At 47.5% G+C, this 23365-nt stretch overlaps 1 protein-coding gene across 8 annotated transcripts in view; it reads right to left on the bottom strand.

The window, feature by feature from the left end:
- Nucleotides 1-20224: 20224 nt before the first annotated feature.
- Fbxw11 (F-box and WD repeat domain containing 11) overlaps nucleotides 20225-23365 on the bottom strand; it is a 99437-nt gene continuing 96296 nt past the window's right edge. For 6 of the 8 annotated variants that reach the window (XM_031354422.1, XM_031354424.1, XM_031354427.1 and 3 more), the window contains one exon: nucleotides 20226-22455. The gene's annotated coding sequence lies outside the window, so the exon portion shown is untranslated. Of the gene's footprint in view, nucleotides 22456-23365 lie in introns of all 8 variants that reach the window. The other 2 variants (XM_031354421.1, XM_031354423.1) reach the window with 2 other exon arrangements.

Here is a 23365-nt window from a genome sequence, read left to right as displayed (position 1 = left end):
GGAGTATCCCCTCAATCCTCTCCCTCCTTAAGCTTCAGCTTTCCCATCTGTAAAATGCTTAAATAATAAGAGGGTTTACGGGGTGTAGTTAAAATTATAGGGGAATGAAGGGGAAGGGAGAGGGGGGAGAGGAAAGGAAAGGAGAGGAGAGGGGAACAGGAGGGAAGAGAAGGGAAGGAGAGGGAAGGGGAGAGGAGGGAAGAGAAAGGGAAGAGAGGAGAAGAGGAGGGAAGGGAAAAGAAAGGAAGAAATCCTACCGGATGTCCTGGTGTTTCATTCACTACACCTGTAGAGAGGCAGTTCTGTGGCTCCAGCATACACACACACACACACACTCACCCTCTCGGGACCATAGTCACTGTGGAAATTTGACAAAGAGGAGTCCCATAGGCTCATGTGTTTGAACACTCGGTCCCCAGCTGGTAATCCTATTTGGGAAGGTTATGGAAACCTGCTGAAGGAAGTGTATCACTGGTCATTGGGAGGGTGGGGGTTGGGGAGATTTCAGGGGGAGTGAGGGGATGGGAGGATGGGAAATGGGGGGATGGGAGGGTTTTGAAGTTCTACAACCTGGCTCCACTTCCTGTTTCTCAATCTTTCTCTCCCCACCCCCTCTCTCTTTCGTGTGTGTGTGTGTGTGTGTGTGTGTGTGTGTGTGTGTGTGTGTGGAGAGAGAGAGAGAGAGAGAGAGAGAGAGAGAGAGAGAGATTTTCCTCCCTCCCCCCTTTTCCTCTGCTTCCTGTATGGAGATGGAATGTGGCCAGCCGCCATGACTGCCAGGCTGCCCTCGCTCCTGCTGCTATGCCTTCTCCATCGAGATTGACTGTGTCCCTTCGGGAGTTTGGAATAACCTTTTTCTTTCCTAAAGAACACCTTTTGCCAGAGTGGCCTGTCACCACAGCAGAAAAATAACCAAGACAGAAACCAACCATGATTTGCAGTCAGACTGGCTGAATCCCCACAGGATGACAACTGAGGTGGACATGCCTGGCTCAAAGGCTCTTTCTCAGGAAATCCATCAAAACTCTCAGAACATGAGCCAGGTTTCTCTTGAGTTGGTTGCCTCTTAAAGACTCCACCTTTAAATACCATCGCAGCAGCAGGCACTTGAGAGGAGACATTAAGATCACAAGCAGCATGCGACAGCTGTCTCTCAAGTCACAGAATCAGGATGTGGCACTCTGTGGGCATCCTTCTCTTCTGAGGAAACCCCGGGTCCTTCCTGAGGTGGAGCTGAATGGGTATCTGGTGGAAAAACTCTGCTGTGTGGCCTTGGGTAAGGTACTCACACCTCTGTGCTAAACTACTAGGCTTTTGACAGAAATGAGTAAGTTCCCATATACCAAGCACTGGCTGAGTGCTGGGATTCAGAAGGTGCCACCTTTCAGTGTTTCAAGCTATTTGGACGCAGCTGCCCCCCCCCTTCTTTGTTGGGAGTCTGGGATTTTGTGAAGAAACATTTCTTTTAGGCGTTTCTTTTGTGCTGCTATAACAAAATGCTCGAAACTGGGTAGCTTATAAACAACAAAAGTTAACTTCTCACAAAAGTCCTCTGGCCGCTTTCTCCACGTGGCAGGAAGAGAATCCTTCCTAAGAGCTCTGCAGACATCAATCCTCTGGAGGCCAGACTTCAGTGTGGGTGTGGGGGGTACACACGTAGTCAGGGAAGACCTGCTTGTGTAGCAAATGTGCAGTGGACCCCAGTAAGGTGAGAAAGAGCTGACGAGGGGCAGAGCAAATTCATAGATGAGCCAGGAAGTGTAGGCAGTGGCTGGGACAGCCTCGACACTGAGCCAACCCTGCCCTTTTCTCCTTGCGGCCATGTTCCTTCTCCATTCAGCCCAAATTCAAGTGCAAACCACGGGGGAAAACCCAAATACTGGTCATCAGATAAATCACCCGATTACTAACCTTACTAATCGGGACTATCCTCCCACTGTTAAAACCACTGTTTTCCCTGTGAGAAGTCAGCGGGCCTCCTCCCACCGCCTGACAACGAGGCCATTAATCCAGGAAGGGCGGCTCTCCCCACAGCCGGAAACCCCTTGACAGTGGAAAAACAGCCAGGCTCGGTGATTCAGTGGTCCCCGAGATGGCCAAGATGTGCGCTTTCTGTCTCTCTGGCCCAGTTTGCACTGCTTTATCTAGGCTGAGATTAGAAGTGGGCCTGGTGCTGAGCCTAGTGTCGCCTGAGGTCTCATCCCTGCTTGCCCTGGACCAGCGGATGCGCAAAGGCTCTGAGCTGGGCAGGAGTCAGAGAATAGGGTGGCTTGAAGGAAAGGAGTGGAAAGGAAACCCTAAGGACTTGGCTTTGGCAGCCGAGTAAAAGAGAGAAACACACATATTGGTACATTTCATTTGCTAACAGCAGAAGGCACGTCGGCGCTCAGCAGGGACAGCATTTGTACTGGACCACGCTACAGGATGAGCACTGGTGACGCGGGCGAGTCCTACAATGGTGGCTTCATCTTCATCCGTGGCCTCGCTCCTTCGCTTTCTTAGGCTCTTTCTGCCTGCTGGGACTTGCCTAGTAGAGTCTAGAGCTTAGAGAACAGCCGGATGTGCGAAGAATAAGGTCCTCAGTCCATAATCACACGTTCTTATTAAACATTTCAAAGTCCCCACGCCAGTCCTCAGGCCCTCCCCTTTCCCACATACTCATTCTTCTTGTAACACATGAGCTACTCTCAGGGTTCCTGTGCTCCTGCCATTCACTCTATTCCTTCTCTGTTCTCTGCCCCTGCTCATCTCCCCTCTCTCATGAATAGCCCTGGCCAGATCCAGTCTGCTGGATGTGTCTAATCTTTCTCTCTGCTTTGGGCTCTTCCAACTGCCACTGGCTCTCTCTCTCTCTCTCTCTCTCTCTCTCTCTCTCTCTCTCTCTCTCTCTCTCTCTCTCTCTCTCTCTCTCTCTCTCTCTCTCTCTCTCTCTCTCTCTCTCTCTCTCTCTCTCTCATTTACAATTAAATCTTTCCATACCATAAAGTAGTCATGTTGTCAGCTTATACACAGAGATGACCTAAGCTTCCCGAATTCCCTCTGCCTGTCCCCATCTGCACCCTCAGCAGGCAGAGCTAGCCTGAGTCCAGTTGGGATTTATATTCTACTTCTAGAATGCAACCGTCCAGGCAGGAGATGGGGAATCCCGTCCTGGATGGCCTGCCTGTGTCTTCATCTCTGCCACAGAAACCCAGTCTTGGCAAGATTTGCCCAGCCTTAGAGGGCCCATCATTGATCTATGCCTTATAACTGGATATTCTTTACTTCAAGTTGGTCATATGCCCCAGTTCTGATCAAGCAGGTGTCTCCAAAAGTCCCTGGGAAATTTCCTTCCTTAATAAATGGCGAGTCTCTACTTTATACCTGGAATGCAATAGATAAAGATGTGATGCTCTGAGCAATGGCAGCTCTCTTAGAGGATAGGAGGTAGCCTGTACTGTTATAGAAAAATATATAGATGCCAGTAGAATAAAGAGAGCTCTCAGAGAGAGTTCCTGATGTTAGCTCTGAGTTGCTGAGCCTAGAGCTCAGTCCTTGACTGTCTAACAGATACCTTCCTTCTGAGTGAACGATCCTGGCTTTCTAACACTAACATCTATTTGTGCCCTGTTCTTGGAAACCATGCTCCCCTTCCCAGTCCCTAGTCACCGACTTATCGGAAAAAGGATGCAGAGATGGGTGTGAACTGCCAGGAACGCTTCCCATCTCTCAGTGGCCTCTCTTGTTACTACATCCACCCCGGCATCTCACAGAACTGACAAAGCATCTTCCCCTCACGCTGGCCTCAGCGCTGGGTGTGTATGGATGGTAGATGGACCCTTGACTCTTTCTCTGTATGTCCATTGGCCCTTAGCCTGCTCTCTCGGTTGCTTAATGAACTCGGTTCATAAATGATGTCATAGGTTCACCAGGCAAGCTCAGGGCAGCCCTTTTGATTTTCCCAAGCCTATTCTCTACTTACATCCCAGCTGCCTTCTATAGGGCACAGTGAGGGTGGTCAGCAGACAGAGCCAAGGACTGGGTCTGTATGCCTCCATCCCTCCATCCCACTGCCCAGAGGTGCCTCAGCCCCTCTCACTCCCTGGGGGGCTGAGGGGGAACAGGGGTGCATGCTTAAGGTGGTGTGCTATCAGGAACCCTAGGCGGCTGCTTTAGGAGCCTTGGCACTCAGATAGGTGTGCCTTCTGCCTCTGCCTCGATCCCATACACCTGTGTGCCCCCACCCAGCCCAGTTCCCTCATGCTCCTCCAGACAGGCACAGTGCCCAGCACAGAGCCCAGACCTCAGCAAGGGCAAGTGATCTGGAACCCCACCCCCACCCCACTCCATCCAAGGAGCACTTGATGCCTGCTTCATCTTCCCAGCAAACACAGGCAAGCAGGACCCAGTGCTGTGAGCCTGGCCATGAACTGGCTGGAAGCCTCCATCTCCTGTGAGGAGGGGTGGGTGTGAGGGCTTGAAGAACAGGGACAGAAGAGGTCGGAATGAATGACTCTGCAAGCCTGGGGTTTGGGCAGAGGCCGGAGAGGCAGTGGAAGGGTTGAAGAAAGGCCATAGGGGTCAGAGGCCTGGAGGGAGGATACTCAGATTGCAAGCAGACCTTCCCCACCCTAGGAAAACAGGAAGTAGTATTTTCCTCCTCATGCTGAGCCAGTAGAAGAGAAGTCACACCTGAGCACCCCAGACACAGGGGGAAAGCAAGGAAACCCTAGTACTCTGCCAGGAAAACACCTACCTAGCTTTTGGTAGAGAAATAATGACGTCCAGTGGACATCTGTGTCATCCCTAGGTGTGGGCCAAGTTGAAGGGCTGGGACCGTAAAGAGCAATGAATTGCTTGGCTGCTTGAAATCTGAGTACAGTACAGCCCTTGTTTGTCAGCTGTGTGACCTTGGGTAAGTCACTGCCCTGCCCTCTCTGGATCTCTCTTGATACAGGCAGCCTCTCCTGGGCCTTGCTGTGCAGACAAACCCTTGGGTCTCTTTGCTAAGACTAACCGCAAGGAAAGGAAAGACAACTTCTTAGAAATCAGAAAACCTGAGTTCAAGTACAGCGCCCTCCCAAGTGAAAGCAGGGGCCACCGGTACATATCATGTTTTACAGAACGGGCTGGTGGCTTCCCCGCCATAAAGGACCACAGCCAGCGTAGGGTAAGACCATGGGGGGTTTGCAAAGGTGACATCTAGAATGCAAGGAGGCAGATGTGTGTCTACCCAGAAAGCAGAGAGAATGGTGTGGATGGACTCCTGGGCATCAGTGCTTTGGGAACCCAGAAGAAAGGCTTCAAACCACCACACTTCCTGAGCGGCCTCTGAAGCTGACGGCACAGCGCGTCTTGAGACCTCAGAGAGCTCTGGGCCAGCTCAGAACAAGGTCAAGGCCACCTGTTAGTGGAAGAGTCACCCAGGCCAGGTTAGAAAGAAGGGAAGCCATGTGAGAACTGGACACCCCCCCCCACACACACACACACATCAAGTCTCATCCCACTGTGGTTCTGAGAGGGAGGAGATGTCACAGCTAAAGGGGACTGAGCTGTGAGTCCAAATCAACAGAGCTCAATTCCCTACATTTGAGCTGGAAAGTGGCTGCACTGCAGGCCACGAAGCCTCAGAAATCAGCCTCAGTCTACATTCTGGAATCAGGGCTGTGTTTTCCCAGGCCAGAGCTTGTGGCCGAAGAACAAATGTTCTGAATGGAAACTAGGCATCTGGATGTCATAGGATGTCAAGAGGGCATCTAAGCCATTCCGCTGCCAAACTTGTCGCTCCCTAAAGGTGGCTCCTGGTGGGTAGTGGCCAGGTTTACAGATATGTCTCTAAGAAGGTTCCCAGTCATTTGGCCTCAGAGAAAGGGAGCGGAGATAGTGGAACACTGTCTTAGTTAGGGCTTGTATTGTCATGAAGAGACACCATGACCCAGGCAACTCTTATAAAGGACAACGTTGCCGGGTGGCATGCATGCCTTTAATCCCAGCACTTTGGAGGTAGAGGCAGGTGGATTTCTGAGTTTGAGGTCAGCCTGGTCTACAGAGTGAGTTCCAGGACAGCCAGGGCTACACAGAGAAACCCTGTCTCAAAAAACCAAAAAAAAAAAAAAAAAAAAAAAAAAAAAAAAAAAAAAAAAAAAAAAAGGACAACGTTTCATTGGAACTGGCTTACAGGTTCTGAGGTTTAGTCCATTATCATCATGGCAGGAAACATGGCAGTTTCCAGACAGAGGTGGGGCTAGAAGAGCCGAAAGTTCTACATCCCCATCAGAAGGCAGCCAGAAGACTATCCTCCACAGACTCCTCCACGGGAAGAACCTCTCTTATGTCCTGGGTGGAGCTTGGGCAATAGAAGTCCTCAAAGCCCACCCCCACAGTGACACACTTCCACCAACAGAGCTATACCTATCTAAGGAGGACACACCTCCCAATCGTGTCACTCTCTGTGGGCCAAGCATTTGAATACATGCTAAACCGATTCAAACCACTACAGACACTAACCCCTCTGAGGTTAGCCTGGTTTGGACATGGGCCAAGTCTCCATATGCACAGCTTCGTCACAGATGTACCGCTTACCGAGTGGCTTACAGATAGCATCTCTAATCCACAAACCAAGCCAGCAAGGGAGGAATTAACCTACCCACTTGACCAGAGGTGACTCAGGGGGTCCCTTGAAGAGAGGTGATACTCCTCCAGGTTTCATGGATAAGAAGTTGAGGGACTGGAGTTTGAACTAGCTTCAAGACTCTTCCATGAAAGAATCTGAGTTCAGGAACATCTGCTAGGCCCCAGGATGGACAAGGTCTTATGCTACGGCTTCACAAGATTGCAGCGGACTTCCTCTGCTTAGTAAGATCTACAGATTGGCACAGGACTCCTCACCTCATGCACATTGCTTCCTGTAGAGTCACAAAACTGCTTACGACTCCCACCGGGGTCATACAATTCACATAAGGTCACTCAGCCGTGCAGTGGCAGGACCAGGACTCAGTCTTGTACCCATGCTAATATCAACAGCATCCTTGACCACTCTGTGATCCCAGGTGAGGAAAGCATGCATAAAGAGCGCAGGAGAGGCCTTGATACGGCCAAGGCCTGAACTGTGCCTTTTAATCATCAATATCAACAGCTACATGACCATGAGCAACAATACTACCATCAGCAACATCCTCAGAAAATCTATCATCTTCATCATCATCATCACCACCATCCCCATCATTACTGCCGTCATCGTCATCAACACTGTCACCTCCAGCAGCAGTACCATCATCGTGATTTTTGTTATTTCTCTTATCACTGTGATAGAGTCATTTTTGACATGTGCTACTTAAGAGGGAAGGTTGGTTCATTTATAAGGCATACAGTCCATCACGGCCAGAGAGGCACAGCACAGCCTTCATGGCGCTAAGATCTTGTGGCACAGCTTGTTACATCTTGGCAGGTCAGGCAAGAAAAAGTTCCGAAATGGAGTCAGTCTGTAATGTTCAAAGCCCATTCATAGCCCCACACCCACCAGCTAGACCCCATAGCCCATTCATAGTCCCACACCCACCAGCTAGACCCCATAGCCCATTCATAGCCCCACACCCACCAGCTAGACCCCATAGCCCATTCATAGCCCCACACCCACCAGCTAGGCCCCATGAACAGATGGTTCCTGTCTTAGGGTTCCATTGCTGTGAAGAGACACCATGACCAAGGCAACTCTTATAAAGGACAACACTTAATTGGGGCTGGCTTGCAGTTTCAGAGGTTCAATCCATCATCATCATGGCAGGAAGCATGGCAGCATGAAGGTAAGCATGATGCGGAAGGAGCTGAGAGTTCTACATCCGGAGCCACAGGCAGCAGAAGTGAATGCCGCACTAGGCCTAGCTTGAGCATCAGACTTCAAAGCCCACCCCGACAGGGACACACTTCTTCCAACAAGGCCACACTTCCTAAAAGTGCCACTCCCTATGGCCCCACATGAGTCTGTGGGGACCATACCTATTCAAAACCACCAGAGTTCCACAAGCTTCTCAAATACCACCAGCTAGGAATCAAGGATTCAAACACAGGAGACTGAGGTGGTGGCATTTTACATCCAAGCCATGATGATCATTATCACTGTGATTACCATTGCCACCATTATCACTACTATAGCAGTATTATCACCACAATCACGATCATCACATGACCATTGCCATCATCATCATCATCACCACCATCATCATCATCACCACCACCACCATCATCATCATCATCATGATAATCACCACAATCTCCATCAGCATCATTCCAGTCATCCTAACACCACCATTATCAATCATTATCATATCATCCAAATGACTCAAAGTATAAACCATCTTACTTCTCATCCTTTTGAACTTGCCCTGTGACGTCAGACAAGATTTCAAGATTCTAAATCTTGATGTTCTCAGGCATGAAGGATTTGTAAGTCCCATTTGCAAAGCAAGATTTGATCAAGGAGTTCTTTTCCCACCAGCCCCCTTCTACCTGAGCCATGAAGTGGGACAACAAGCCTGTTGCCAAAGCAAGCTAGAATATATATAATATAATATTATATATATATATAATATTATATATATATAATGGTTTGAATAGGTATGGTCCCTAAAGACTCATGTATTTGAATGCGTGGTTCATAGAGAGTAGCATTGTTAGGAAGTATGGCCTTGTCAGAGTAGGTGTGGCCTTGTATTACTGTGGAGGAGTTCTTTGAGGTCTCTTAAGTTTAAACTAAGCTCAGTGTGGTACACAGTCTCTCCTTGCTGCCTTTGGACATGTAGACCTCCCGGCTCAGTCCCCAGCACCATGTCAGCCTGCATGCTGCCATGCTTCCTTCCATGATGATAATGGACTAAACCTCTGAAACTGTAAGCCATCCCCAATTAAATGTTGTCCTTTATAAGAGTTGCTTGGTCATGGTGGCTCTTCACAGCAGTAAAACCTTGAGTATGACAAAAGTTGGTACCAGGAGTTGGGTATTGCCTTAATAGGCCTGACCATGCTTTTGTTTGGAGAAATGTCAATTCTGGAATTTTGGATTAGGAAAGCAGTGGAATGTTTTAAGTTGAAGTCTAATGAGCCATTCTAGCAGATGCCTAAAAGACAATGGTGCCAAGGGTAATTTGAAATATGGAAGCTTAGCTTAAGAGGTTTCAGAAGAGAAGAATTTTAGTATGGTGGTAATTTGAATGTTTGGCCCATGGGAAGTGGCACTATTGAGAGGTGTGGGCTTGTTGGACGAAGTGTGTCACTGTGGAATCAGCTTGAGATCTTATGTTCAATCTCCATCCAGTAAAGAAGAGGTCCCCTCCTGGCTGTCTACAGAAGGCAATCTCCTCTGTTGCCTTCCAATCAAGACAGAGAACTCTCAGCTCCTTCTCCAGCACCATGTCTTCCTGATGCTGCCATGCTTCTCACCATGGTGATAACGTACTGAACTTTGAAGCTGTAAGTCAGCCCCAAATAAATGTTGTCCTTCATGAGAATTGGCTTGGTCACAGCAATAAAACCCAAACTAAGACAGTATAGAGACTGTTCTTGTGACATTTTGGTGAAGAACGTGGCTATTTTATGCTTTTGTCTGAAGAATCTTCCTACGGTTAAAGTGAAGAGATTTAGATTAATTACACTGGCAAAGAAAAATCTCAAAATAGCCTAGAATAGACTCTGTCATGTGGTAACTAATGTTAACTCTTCTTTTTCCTTAATTTATTTATTAATTTATTCACTTCACTTCCTGATCTCAGCCCCTCTCTCTCCTCTCCTCCCAGCCCTACCCTCACAACCCCTCCTCCCCCCATTTCCCTTTCCCCTTCTCCTCTGAGGAAAGCCCCTCCCCCTCATGGGTACCAGCCTGCTTTAGCACATCAAGTCGCTGCTGGACTAGGCACATACTCTCCCTCTGGGGCCAAACAAGGCAGTCTAGGAGTCTCAGCTAGAGGAAGGGGATCCAAAGAGAAGCAACAGAGTCAGTACCCACTTCAATTGTTAGGGGACCCACATGGAGACCATGCTGCACATCTGCTACATATGTGTAGCAGTCCTAGGCCCAGTCCATGCATGCTCTTTGGTTGGTCGTTCAGTCTCTGTGAGCCACCATGGGCCCAAGTTAGTTGACTCTGTAGGTCTTCTTGTGGTGTGTTTTGACTTCTCTGGCTCCCTCAAGCCTTCCTTCCACTTCCACGAGACTCTCTGAGCTTCACCTAATTTTTTGGCTGTGGGTCTCTCTGCATGTTTCCATCAGCTATTGGATGAAGCCTTCCTTTCAGAGGACAGTTATGCTAGGCTCCTGTCTGCCAGGATAGCAGAGTATCATTAACAGTGTCAGAGGTTGGCTCTCTCTCATGAGATGGGTCTCAAGTTGGGCCAGTCATTGTTTGGCCATTCATTCAATCTCTGCTCCATCTTATCCCCGTACATCTGTAGGCAGGACAAATTTTGGGTGGAAAATTTTGTGGGTCAGTTGGTGTTCCCTTCCCACTACTGGAAGTCCTGCCTGGTTACAGGAAGTGGCCACATCAGCCTTTATATCCCCCACTGCTAGAAGTCTCAGCCAGGGTTACCCCATAGACTCCCAGGAGCCTCCCCCTCCCAGGTCACCGGCTCATCCCAGAGATGCCCCTCCACACTGATTTCCCTTCTCTCTCCCAGCCCTCTTGCCAACACCCACAACTGATCCCCATCCCTGTTGCTCTCCCCACCTTCTCTCCCGCCCAGTTCCCTCCTTCATACACCTCTGATGACTATTTTATTTCCCCTTCTGAGTAAAATTCAAGTATCCTCCCTTGTTGCTTTCCTTCTTTGGGTCTGTGGATTGTAGCTTAGTTATCCTGTACGTTAGGGCTAATATCCACTTATAAGTGAGTACATACCGTTTATGTCTTTCTGGGTCTGGGTTACCTTACTCAGGATGATATTTTCTAGTTCCATCCATTTACCTGTAAATTTCATGATGTCTGTTTTTAATAGAAAATAGTATTCCATTGTGTAAATGTACCACATTTTCTTTATCCATTCTTTGGTTGAGGGACATCTAGATTGTTTCTAATTGCTGGCTATTATGAATAAAGCTGCTATGAACATAGTTGAACAAGTATTCTTGTGGTATGGTGAAACATCTTTTGGTTATATGCCCAGGAGTAGTTTAGCTGGGTCTCAAGGTAGAACTATTCCAAATTTTTGGAGTAACCGCCAAATTAATTTCCAATGTGGTTGTACAAGTTTGCACTCCCACCAGCAATGGAGGAGTGTTCCCCTTGCTCCACATCCCCACCATTTGTCACTTGAGTTTTTTATCTTAGCCATTCTGATGAGTGTAAGATAGAATCTCAGAGATGTTTTGAATTGCATTTCCCTGATGACTAAGGATGTTGAACATTTCCTTAAGTGCTTCTCGGCAATTAGAGATTCCTCTGTTGAGAAGTCTCTGTTTAGCTCTGCACTCCATTTTTTAATTGGATTATTTGGTTTGTTGGTGTCCAATTTCTTAAGTTCTTTATATATTTTGGATATTAGTCCTTTGTCTGATGTAGGGTTGGTGAAAATATTTTCCCATTCTATAGGCTGTTGTTTTGTCCTATTGATGGTGGCCTTACAGAAGCTTTTCAGTTTCATGAGATCCCATTTATTCATTGTTGATCTTAGTGCCTGAGCTATTGGTTCAGGAAGTTGTCTCCTGTGCCAATGAATTGAAGGCTATTCCCCACTTTCTCTTCTATTAGATTTAGTGTATCCAGTTTTATGTTGAATTCTTTGATTCACTTAGAGTTGAGTTTTGAGCAGAGTGATAAACATAGATCTGTTTGCATTCTTCTACATGCAGACATTCAATATGACCAGCACCATTTGTTGAAGATACTTTATTACTTCCATTGTATAGTTTTGGCTTCTTTGTCAAAAATCAAGTGTCTGTAGGTGTGTGGGTTTATTTCTGGGTCTTCAGTTCTATTCCATTGATCAACCTGTCTGTTTTTATGCTAATGCAATAAGGTTTTTATTGCTATTGCTCTGTAGTATGGCTTGAAATCAGAGATAGAGATGTATTCAGAAGTTCTTTTACCTTACAGAATTGTTTTAGCTATTCTGGGGTTTTTGTTTTTTTCACATGAAGCTGAGAATTTCTCTTTCAAGGTCTGTAAAGAATTGTGTTGGAATTTTGATGGGAATTGCATTGAATCTGTAGATTACTTTTGGAAGATGGCCATTTTTGTTATGTTAATCTTACTGACCCATGAGCATAGGAGATCTTTCCATCTCTGGTATCTTCTTCAGTTTCTTTCTTCAGAGACTTGAAGTACTTGTGATACAGGCCTTTCCTAATGTTAACTGCTATGAAAAGCATTTTGATAAAAAGAAGCAAGCTGAGCAAGGAAAAATACAAAATGTATATATATGGTTCAAGGGTTAAAGGGGCATCAGGAAGTAGAATGGAGTTGAATCCTGTATTCAAGGAGATAATGGATTACAGATATTAAGTGGAATTAAGAGAGTGGTGACCTCAGGGCAAAACTCCACTCAGCCAGGCTTCCATCTTGTAAAAAGGAATTAAAGAAAAGCTTAGGTCCCAGCATGGTTGTGCACACTTTTAATCCCAGCACTCAGGAGACAAAGGCATGCAGATCTCTGAGTTCAAGACCAGCCCAGTCTATGGAGCAAGTTCCAAAACAGTCAAACTTGGCAATAAAGGAAACCATTGAGAATGGAAAGCTGGTGAAGATGTAATTGAATGAGGGAGCCATGTCCCGGCCCCAGCAAGCAGCAGAACTTGGCAGCTCCGGCCACGTGGATCTGGCTTTAGAGTCAAGAATAGAAGAAAAGTTATGGAATCTCCCTTTGAGATTAAGGAAAGTCACTGATGCCAGGACTGTGTCAGGGGTGTCCCTTCATGGAAGCCTAGAAAGCTCATTGTATGAAGCTTCAAATGTGAAGCCTGGATTGCCTTGGAGACATCAAGAGGTTAGAGAGGCCAGAGCCATGGGATGCCTGCTAAAGAAATCTCTACCAGACATGGAGAATGAAGAGCTTGCCCAACTGTTTTTTTTGTTTTGTTTTGTTTTGTTTTTTGTCTTGTTTTGGTCCAGTATTTTCTTTACTCCATTTTGGAATGGTACTATATATCCTATGCTATTTTATGATCTGCTTTTTGATTTTGATTTTACAGAGGATAACAGTTAAGAGATTGTATAAATCTCAGAGGAGACTTTGAACTTTGAACTTTTAAACAAGTTTGAGAATATGATAGACTATGGGGACTTTGAAGCTATGGCTCTGTTATGGTTACAAGCCAGAGAGTGGAATGTGGTGGTCTGAATAGGAATGACCCCACAGGCTCACTGTTTGAATGCTTGGCCCATAGGGAATGGCACAATTAGGAGGTGTGGCCTGGTTGGAGGAAGTGTGTCATTGTGGGGTGGGCCTTGAGGTCTCCTATACTCACTCAGTAAGTATGCACACAGTCTCCTTTTTGCTGACTGCAGATCAACATGTAGAACTCTTGGCTCCCTCCAGCACCATGTCTGCCTGCACGTTACTGTGCCTCCCACCATGATGAGAATGGACTAAACCTCTGAAACTGTAAGCCAGATCCAATTAAATGTTTTCCTTCATAAGAGTTGCTGTGGTCCTGGTGGCTCTTCATATCAATAAAACCCCAACTAAGATAACCATGTGCTTGAGGCCACTGAGAACTCTGCCCCTGATCCAGCATCGAAGCAGCAAGGAACTTAAACTGAGGTAGAGCCAGGCTTCAATCCTCATGGCCTACCCCAATGGCTCCAGACCCAGCAGAAAGGACCTGAAAGTTGTGTTGGAAATGAGTGAGCCTTGTGCTCATATGCTCAGACTTTCATGACCACCCAATGAGCTTCTCCTGGGGGGGTTCAAGGAGAAAAAGAGAAAAGGCTCATGTACCCGAGACAAACATTGGCACAAGAGTTACCTTGACAGCGTATAGTCCAAGTTTAGTAGCAGGCTGGGTAGAAGTGGGAGCCAAAAGGAAGCCAAGCTCTTTGCAAATCCACTAGGCTTGTTATTTCCAAAGCTCTAGGGCAGTGATAAAGATGATGGAACCAGCCGGGCGGTGGTGGCGCACACCTTTGATCCCAGCACTTGGGAGGCAGAGGCAGGTGGATCTCTGAGTTCAAGGCCAGCCTGGTCTACAGAGTGAGTTCCAGGACAGCCAGGGCTACAGAGAAAAACTGTCTTGAAAACCAAGAAGGGGGGGGAGGGGGGAGGGAGGGAGGGAGAGGGAAAGAAAGGAAGAAAGAGTCTCTAGTAAGACTTGAACCTAAAGTCACACAGAATCTGAGACCTTCCACAGCCCACGGCAAGGAGTTCCTGTGAGAGTCTGAGGACAGTGGGAGCCACTGGAGTGGTGGCAGGGAAGTGGCCTGATCTCACTTGTGTATACAGGAGATTGGTTAGCCTTGTGTGACAGATGAGTTTCAGCCAGAAGGTGACAGTGTGGCTGCTCACAGAGTCCCAGACTGATCAGAGCTGACCACTGTCCTTAAGGTCACACCAGCAATGTGCCAGGTACTGGCTACACTCTTTGTCCCCATCCATCGTCTTTCTAGCTTTGCACTGTGGCTGTGCCTGCTCTGCAGAGCTGGCAGGTGACCCTCGGGGGCAGACAGCTTCTCAGTTCTGGTGAGGACCAGAGATGATGGTGTCCAGACAGGGGAGCATGGTCTTCCTTCCCATGCCAAATGGCTCTTTTTCAAGCATGCACATGGTTTTACCCAGGTTCCTCCATAAGAGACACACTTTCGGATGTGTTTTGAAAAATATTCCATATGCTAATGGAATGTCACCATCTGCCAAAGAAGGCAGAGCTGTTTTTAAAGGGAAAACTCTTACAGAAATGAGGTATTCACAGAGGGGCACTAAAGAGCCAACTCTCGCTGACCTGAGGATGACCTGGGCCGCCTGTGTTACCAACATGAAAAGGGACAAGGAAGTCTGAGACCAACTCCTCTCTCTCTCTCTCTCTCTCTCTCTCTCTCTCTCTCTCTCTCTCTCTCTCTCTCTCTTTCTTTCTCTCCCCCCTCCCTCTAACCCCCTTCTTGGAGACATGATGAAATTTCCTGAAACAAAAAGCTCACAGCCCATTCTACAAACTGCTTTTGCCTTTGCTGGAACTAAGTCCCCCCCGGCCCCTTTTATCTCCCATTCCTGAGGTGCAGACCTGGCCCTGGGCTGTTTGTGCAGATGGGCCTCAGGAACATTCCCAAAGAGGGAGCCAGCCAGCCAGCAAGGCTGGAAGGAGTGTGAGGCAGGATTAGGTGTCCAGTGTTCGAGCAGCAGCCAGGCACCACTCCTGGGAGATGCCTGCATTCTGGTTCTGTCTGTACCATGGCTTACACTTTACTCTCTCTCCTAAGCCCGAGTTCATGTTCATCCAGACTCAGAAGCCACCAGAAACCCCCATTCTAGATGGCTCTCAGGTCAGTGCCTCTCTGGACACCCCCACCATTCAAACCCCAAAGCATTACCTGTCCAACTCCCGCCCTACCCCAATTTTTTTTCTCCTATCTAGAGGGCTGGACGCACACTTCAAGGGTTTCCGACCTCAGGGCCTTTGCATTTCCACAGCCTCATCAGGAAAATCTTTTCTTGACTCAGCATGTATCTGGCCTCTTAGCACTGAGGTCTTGGCTCAGTTGACCCAAGCCTCCTCCGACCACTGCCCATGGGAGCTCTTCACTGCTCTTACTTGTCTTAATTTGTCTTGTGTTTCGGCACACTGGAGCAGGTACAGGGGACCACTTCTTCTAGAACACAAGCCTCCTGAAAGCAGGGGACTGTGTCCCCTTTCTGTTACAGTGCCCTTTAATGGTGCAAAGGAGACACACTAAATATAGGAGGGAGCCTTGCTACCTACTCTACTTCCTGCCATAGGTAAGTCTCATTGTTCCTAGGTCCTTAATATCCATCCAAACCCTCACCCACCCCTGACACATCCTGAGATCATTCATTCGTCCTTTCTTTCTTTCTTTCTTTCTTTCTTTCTTTCTTTCTTTCTTTCTTTCTTTCTTTCTTTCTTCCTTCCTTCCTTCCTTCCTTCCTTCCTTCCTTCCTTCCTTCCTTAAGATTTATTACATGTAAGTACACTGTAGCTATCTTCAGACACCACAGAAGAGGGCGTCAGCTCTCATTACAGATGGTTGTGACCCACCATGTGGTTGCTGGGATTTGAACTCAGACCTTCAAAAGAGCAGTCAGTGCTCTTAACTGCTGAGCCATCTCTCCAGCCCCCTGAGTTCTTTCTTATTCCAGACCTCAGCATCCTTCTGAATTGGAACAGTAGACACCCAGCTCACTAGCTCAGCACAGAGCCTGACGGCTGAGCACCCCGTCCCTTGCTCAACCACACCTTGAGTGTTAGGCCAAGCATATCACACACACTTGAGCAGTAATCTGCTCAAGAATGAATACTAGTAGCCAGATGTGGTGGTGTGTGCCTTTAATCTCAACACTCAGGAGGCTGGTACAGGTGGATCTCTGAGTTCAAAGCCAGCCTGGTCTATATAGGGAGTTACAGGCCAGCCAGGGCTACACAGGGCTATCTCAAAAAAAAAAAAGAAAAGAAAAAAGAAAAAAGAAAAAAAAGCACAATGCATGCCAAGGATGTGGAAGAGAGGGGGAGAGATAAGGAGAGTCTTGTCAGCTTGAAGGGACCACACAGCCTGAGGCCTGGTTCCTCTGCAGGGCAGGGGTGGGGCGCTGCTGGCATCATAGCACTCACAGAGCATGGAGAGGCAAGAGCCACCTACAGAGAGGTCAGCTATGGCTACCAATATGGACCAGAAGCAAATCTAGGCAACATATTCTCCCATCTTTTCCACAGAGGACACAATGTACACCCTAGATCCTACTTGCAAACTTGGGGCTCCTTTGTGAGGGTACAGTCCTGCCTGGGGACCATCAGTTCATGGACTGGCTGCAGTACCTACATCCCCTCTCACATCATCCCAGAGACCACCCTGCCCTGACTGAGCACACTCTTAGCTGTTTAAGTGCCACCCATGGAGCTTCTAGGCACTAGGGTAGGCATTGCTTCTGGGACACCCGCTCAGTCTTTGATCATCATTTTTAGGTTAAAGCACTCAATCCCCACAGCACTCTTTAAAACACAGGTTCTAAAGCAATGAATATCCTTGTCTGCTAATCTGCCCCATACATAGATGGCAGAGTTCCAGTCGTGGGTCCAAAGCTGCCCTTTCCTCTGCCAGCTGCTAACAAAGAAGCCCTTGGGGAATGCTCTCCAGCAAGATCTGAAGACCGTGGTGGCTGTCTGGGTTCAGGAGTACAAATACTGCCCACAAGGGCATTGAGGATGGGCAGAGGGGCCTCCCCAGGCCACTAGGCTTGGGCTGATCCTAAGACCGTCAGCCTGGGTCTTCTAAGGTCTCCCAGGCCATCCCAGGAAAAAGCTCCAGAGTCATTAGCAAAACCAGTCGGCTCCTGGAGAGGATCAGAGGAGACTGGAGACTGAGGGAAACCAGGGAACCATGTGAGGAGTCCATTCACTCAACTCCTGCAGCTGAGAATCCACCAGCGTTTAAGTTATGCAATGTCTGCCCTGGCACTTTTGCACAGCTATTCCTGAACAGTTCTCAGATCCGTGAACTAGGGCATCAGGGGCCCAGGCCAGGCACTGCAGGGCATGTCTATGATCCCAGAACCAGGGAACAGAGGCAGGGGGACTGTTAGGAGTTTAAGGACAGGTTAGGCTACAGAGGCCATTTCAAAAGACAAAACAAACAACAAAAAGCACCAAGGGTCCACTGCCCCATCCTCAGGCAAATGATGGTGCCCGACAACAGCCACATGGTCTCTGATGGCTGGATACCTACTGGGTAGGGGACACAGCTTAACGCAAGGAGCCTGCATGAGTCCAGAGACCTTGGAGCTCTGCAAAGACAAGTGTCTAATCTTCGATAGAGACCAAGACAACCCCAACCTAAATCTTGCCCTTTCCTCCTATAAGGCTAACCTGAGTCCAGCCAAAGCATGCAGCTGACCTGAATACCACTCAGCAATGGAAGACTGGAGTCTAGTTCTTGGCTCCTTCCTCCTCTGATCTCTTGTTAAATATCTCTTTAAAAACAACATGTTGGAGTGACTACTGTATACTATGCACAATGCTACAAGGCCTATCATCTATCTTGTTCCTTTCCTCTATAAGTCCTAAAGTGACATTGTCAATCAGCAGGTCACTAAAAATGCTTAATGTCACACTAGCTCAGAGATGCAAGCTGATGAGGTTGGTTTAAAAAAAGGAAAAAAATCACCAGAGGATGGGGGAAATGGCCCAGCAGGGGACCTAGGTTCAATTCCCAGCATCCACATGGTAGCTCACATCTGTACCTCCAGTTCAAGGGTGCCTAATACTTTCTTATGGCCTCTGTGGGCACTGAACACTTTGATGTACAGGCATACACACAGGCAGGCACTGCTGGCTAGTTTTATCAGCTTGACACAGGCTGTGGTGATCTGAGAGGAGGGAACCTCAGTTGGGAAGATGCCTCCCTAAGATGTGGCTATAGGCAAGCCTGTGGAGGCATCTTCTTGACTAAAGATTGATGTTGGAGGGACCACGCTAGGCAGATGCACCTGGTATTAGAAAACAGATGGAAGGAGCTGGGAGGAACAAATCAGTAAGCAGCAGTCGTGCCTGGCTTCTGCTTCAGTGCCTGACTTCCTTCAGTGATGGAGTGTGACCTGAGAGTGTAAGCCAAATACGTCCTTTCCTCAAGCTGCCTTCAGTCATAGTGCTTTATCTTAAGACACAGACAAAACACTCATAGGGAAAACAAAAATATATCTTAATGACTAAGTGCCAACTTCTAGAAGTTGGGGAGGAGCCCATAATCTGGATTTCCAGGTTACCTTGAAGTCAGCTTGGGTATCAGTGGCTCTCCATTCTCAAAGTCATCTTAGCTTGGCATGTGCTTTCTGGAATAAAGTCAGATAGGGAGCAAAGACCCCCCACCAGGAGTGCCAGGCAAGAGGATCATAAGCCAAAATGTCCCATTGGGATCTCTATTAATTACAAAACAAGCAGTTTGAAATGGCAGGGCAGTTTGTCTCTGATGTGACCGACAGTGACTTCTACAGGACCCTCACATCCCCTGCAGGAAGTGATCTGCAGCATTCAAGAAGGAAGAAGGGAACGAGGAAAGAGAAGGAGTCTTTGGCCAGGCAGTGGTGGCGCACGCCTTTAATCCCAGCACTTGGGAGGCAGAGGCAGGTGGATTTCTGAGTTCGAGGCCAGCCTGGTCTACAAAGTGAGTTCCAGGACAGCCAGGGCTACACAGAGAAACCCTGTCTCGAAAAACCAAGAGAGAAGGAGTCTTTGCCAGCTTTGGGAGGAGAGGTCAGGATATATCTGAGGGATTCTATTGCTGCAATGAAACACCACAACCAAAAAGCAAGTTGGGACCTGCCCCACCTCTGCCTCCATCAGTCACTAATTAAGGAAATGCCCTACTGGCTTGCCAACAGCCTGATCTTATGTAAGCATTTTTTGAGGTTCCCTCAAGGCCACATTACTAACAGTACATCTCTTACTATTCCTAAGGACTAGCCCAAACACACACACACACACACACACACACACACACACACACACACCTTAGTGTACTTAACAGTCCGGGTTTGGGAAGAGACCTGTAAAGAATGGATACACAAGAAACAAGCCAATCTCCACTCTCACCCGAACTGCCAAACCATATACTGAGCCATTAAACAATGGCATGGAATAATCACCAGGAAAGGGGTGTGGCACAGCCCAGCTCTGCAGGGTTAATGCAGACTGGTGCAGACTGGTGCCCAGCAGACACAGAGGAGGTGGAAGCAGGGAAGCTGCACTCCACTCTTTGAGTGTTATAAACTGATTTTCTTATCCAAATTTCTTGTTACATATCTTAATGAGACCTGCAGCTCCACTCACCATTTCAAGAGGAAGGATCCTCTCTCCTGCAAGTATTGGGGACTGCTTTCCTATCTTGCAGAACTCATGAAGATATCATGGTCACCTGACACAGATTGCTTGGGACAGCTCCAAGAGGGGAGCCCTCTCTCTGCTCTTGAAAACCGAAAGTGAAGAATTCCACCGCCAGAAATACTGCCTTCAGTTTCATCTTATAGATGAATTGGAAAATCCACCTTTAATGGTATGTCACTTAATTCCTGGTAAGACAAAACTGCTTCCTGAAAAATGTGACAGAACAGCAGAGCACTGCAACACTTTATTTAGAGTATTGGCTTGAATTAGTAGCTGAAGTAACAATCGCCATGAAGCCAGGTCAGGTGTACTGCATAATACTCATCTTGATTTATTGACATTACTTAGCAATTTATTGGACAAAGGTCAAACTTTGTTTTTATTAAGCACATTCCACAGTACAAAGCCGTCATGATAATATCTGTACAGTTTAACAGTTTCAATAGCTGTTCAGACACATATTTATTTCAAACAGATAATTGGCAAACATAATTAATTACCAGTTAGAATTAGACTACCCCAGTGCTTTAACACATTAGTATAGCAGTAATTTACAGTTGCTCAACTACGGTTAGCAGAATAAAGTCCAGAGTACGGCTGGGAGTTACCACTGTAACCCCAGAAAGTGGAACTCCTTGGTACCCAAGTCCCTGCTATAATTAGTAGGCACAATTCAAAGGTCGTGTGCATATCTGAAGGCCATGATCTCCCAAGGATCGGCAGGAACTTCTATATTAAACATGCAAAAACAACAGAAATGTCCAACTGTGCAGAACTCACCTCCTCCCCTCCCCCTCCTGGCCGTTCCTGTCAAATGGGTGATAAGCTGTGAGGTGGTGTGTTCACACCCCCTTATGGACCAGGGCCTACTTTCTATACATTTGAGCCCCTACCTCTCAGAAACCAACATGGAAGCATGTGAGAATGGTTTATTGGGGAAAGAAACAAACAAACTAAACTAAAAAATTAAAAAACTAAAACACATCCACTCTGCACTGCCCCCGCTGCATTCCCAATGACAGGCCAGCCAAGCGGAGCCCAGAGGCGACTCTCTGCTAGAGTGTGCTTCTTTCCATGGGAAGAGGCTTCATTCACAGGGAGGGGCTGGTTGGTCCTTTAAAACCGTACTAACATTCCTTGATCTTTGGAAACAATGGCAAGGAGAAATCAAAACCTAATCTTGAAAGAGGGAAATAATGTCACCTGGGTGACACTCGCACCTTGATGACAGCAGAGCGGACAGGGACTGAGGCTGTGTGCCACACACGCAGGAGTGCCTTGTCCCTAATGTGGGCTCTGAACAGCTGACCTGCTCCACAGGCTCTAAGTCAGCAGCCCCCAACACCCTATCAGAGTGCAGGGAGCCCAGAGCCAGGAGCCCCGTTCACGGGGCTGCCATCTCCATCTCAGGGTCACTGCCATGTGATAGGATGTTGGACAGAGAAGCCAATGATCACTCAGAGGAGGTGAGCACTAACTCTCGGGGTACTCATGAGGAAAAAGAACAGCGGTGTGGACACTGTGAGGATGGATACCTGCCCACTGTGGGTGCCACACAACAAAGCAACATGGGAAACTTCTCAAAGTTCTGCTTGAAAACACACACAGCACACACAAAGACAGTGACAACTAAAACCCAAGTGAATACTGAAGAAAGGTTCTAGGCCAGCACAGCAACCCTGGAGTCAGGTGTGACATTCTCCACAGTAGTGTCTGAGGTGCAGGGGACTGGCCAGCAACCTGGAGCTTGAATTGTTATGTACATTATATCTACATGCGGATACAGTATTTTAAATTAGGAGGCAAGCACTCGGATAAAGGTGTTATTCTACCAAATATCAGAAGATGAGGGGACAGAACAGTTAATAAAAGAAAGGAGCTATACTACCTGCGCAGAGGCAATACAACCCGCTTATTCTTTAAATTAAAAGGAACAAACAGAAAGAAAGTGTAATCCAAACACTAAGACACTCCAGACCTGCCACTGTCCGACACATTCCTATGCACGTCAGAGCGACTGTGACTGAGAAGCTGCTGCTGGAGAGGAAAGCCCTGAAGACGCTGTGTAGTCGTTTGGCACCCAGCACTTCACCAGGAACGCAAGGCTGCTTTTAGTACCAAACCAAGGCGCAAAGCAACGACGTAAATTAGAAGCAGGGCTTCTCCTGCCGGTCCTTGCTGCGTGTCCTTCATGGGAACATGTGCATCGGAAGCACTGGGGTCTTCACTGAAGGGAGGGGCATGAGCTGCTGCTCTACTTGCAGTGGTGAGCTAAGGTGTCCTTCTCCAAGTAGAGCTGGGGCGCAGTGAGAAATGTCGGGGCTTGAGGGGTGGGGCTGCTCTGTGTCTACCCAGCATCTGGAACCAAGTCCAGCCCCAAAACTCAGCTGTGAACGAACTCCCTTAGGCATGTGATAGCCTTGTAGCCAGTAGTTCAAGACCAGGAAACCCTGAAGAAAAAGAAAGGAGAATGACATTATTTAACTAGACAGGAATGGAAGGGATGCAGAGGGCAGGTTCAAAGGGGAAGACAGGTGTGGGGTGGGTGTCAGAGCTCCTCCATCCCACTGCCGTTAGGCTTTTCTGACTATGCCTAGTGAGGAGCTCTGTGTCTTCTGCCTTGGGAAACCTCTAGAGTCGAGTGCTCTGAAGACAGGACTCAATGAGTACTGCCAGGTGGGTTTGTCAACGGACTTACACAAATTCTTCCAAGAGAAAGTAGTGAGGGAGATGACTGAGTAGACAAGAGATGGTGTGAACAATGGAAGACCATGAGCAGTAAACTTTCTGATGGCCTTCCCCACACACAGCAGATGTCACCAGCCCACCTTGTCCTGCAGTCCTTTGGGGTCCACAGTCTGTTCTAAAGGGAGCCCTCACCTGTCACTACTAGTTAAACCCAGATGTTTGCGGTAGCACAGAGCTACCATTCCCAATGCAAATCTGACTCTTAAAGGGCCACACAGGAATTGGTTGACATGTTATAATATAGGCTGTGTGAGTCCCAACTACTCAATTCTGCCACTGAGGCATGGAACATATGAACAAATGAGTACAGCTAAGCTCCAACCAAACTGATTTTAGGGAGGTTGGAATTTAAATATCACAAAATTTTAATATTTTTTTTAATATTTTAATTTTAATATTTTTTTTATATTTTTCAAGTGTTTAAAGTATAAGAGCTATTTTTGGCCTGCATTGGCAGAAAAACAAAGCATACAGTGGGTCAAATTCGATGCTTGGCTACATTGTGTTAAGCCCGAGCAAGATAAACTTCTTGAGAGTCACTCATGGGACTCAGAATCTAGACTAAAAAATATCTGAAACAGATTAAAGGTGTGTGCCAGTGCCACCTAGCTT

Source organism: Mastomys coucha, unplaced genomic scaffold (assembly GCF_008632895.1).
Source record: "Mastomys coucha isolate ucsf_1 unplaced genomic scaffold, UCSF_Mcou_1 pScaffold5, whole genome shotgun sequence".
Classification (NCBI taxonomy): domain Eukaryota; kingdom Metazoa; phylum Chordata; class Mammalia; order Rodentia; family Muridae; genus Mastomys; species Mastomys coucha.
The sequence above is the reverse complement of the archived record's forward strand: the minus strand, read 5'-3'. Positions and strand labels throughout refer to the sequence as shown.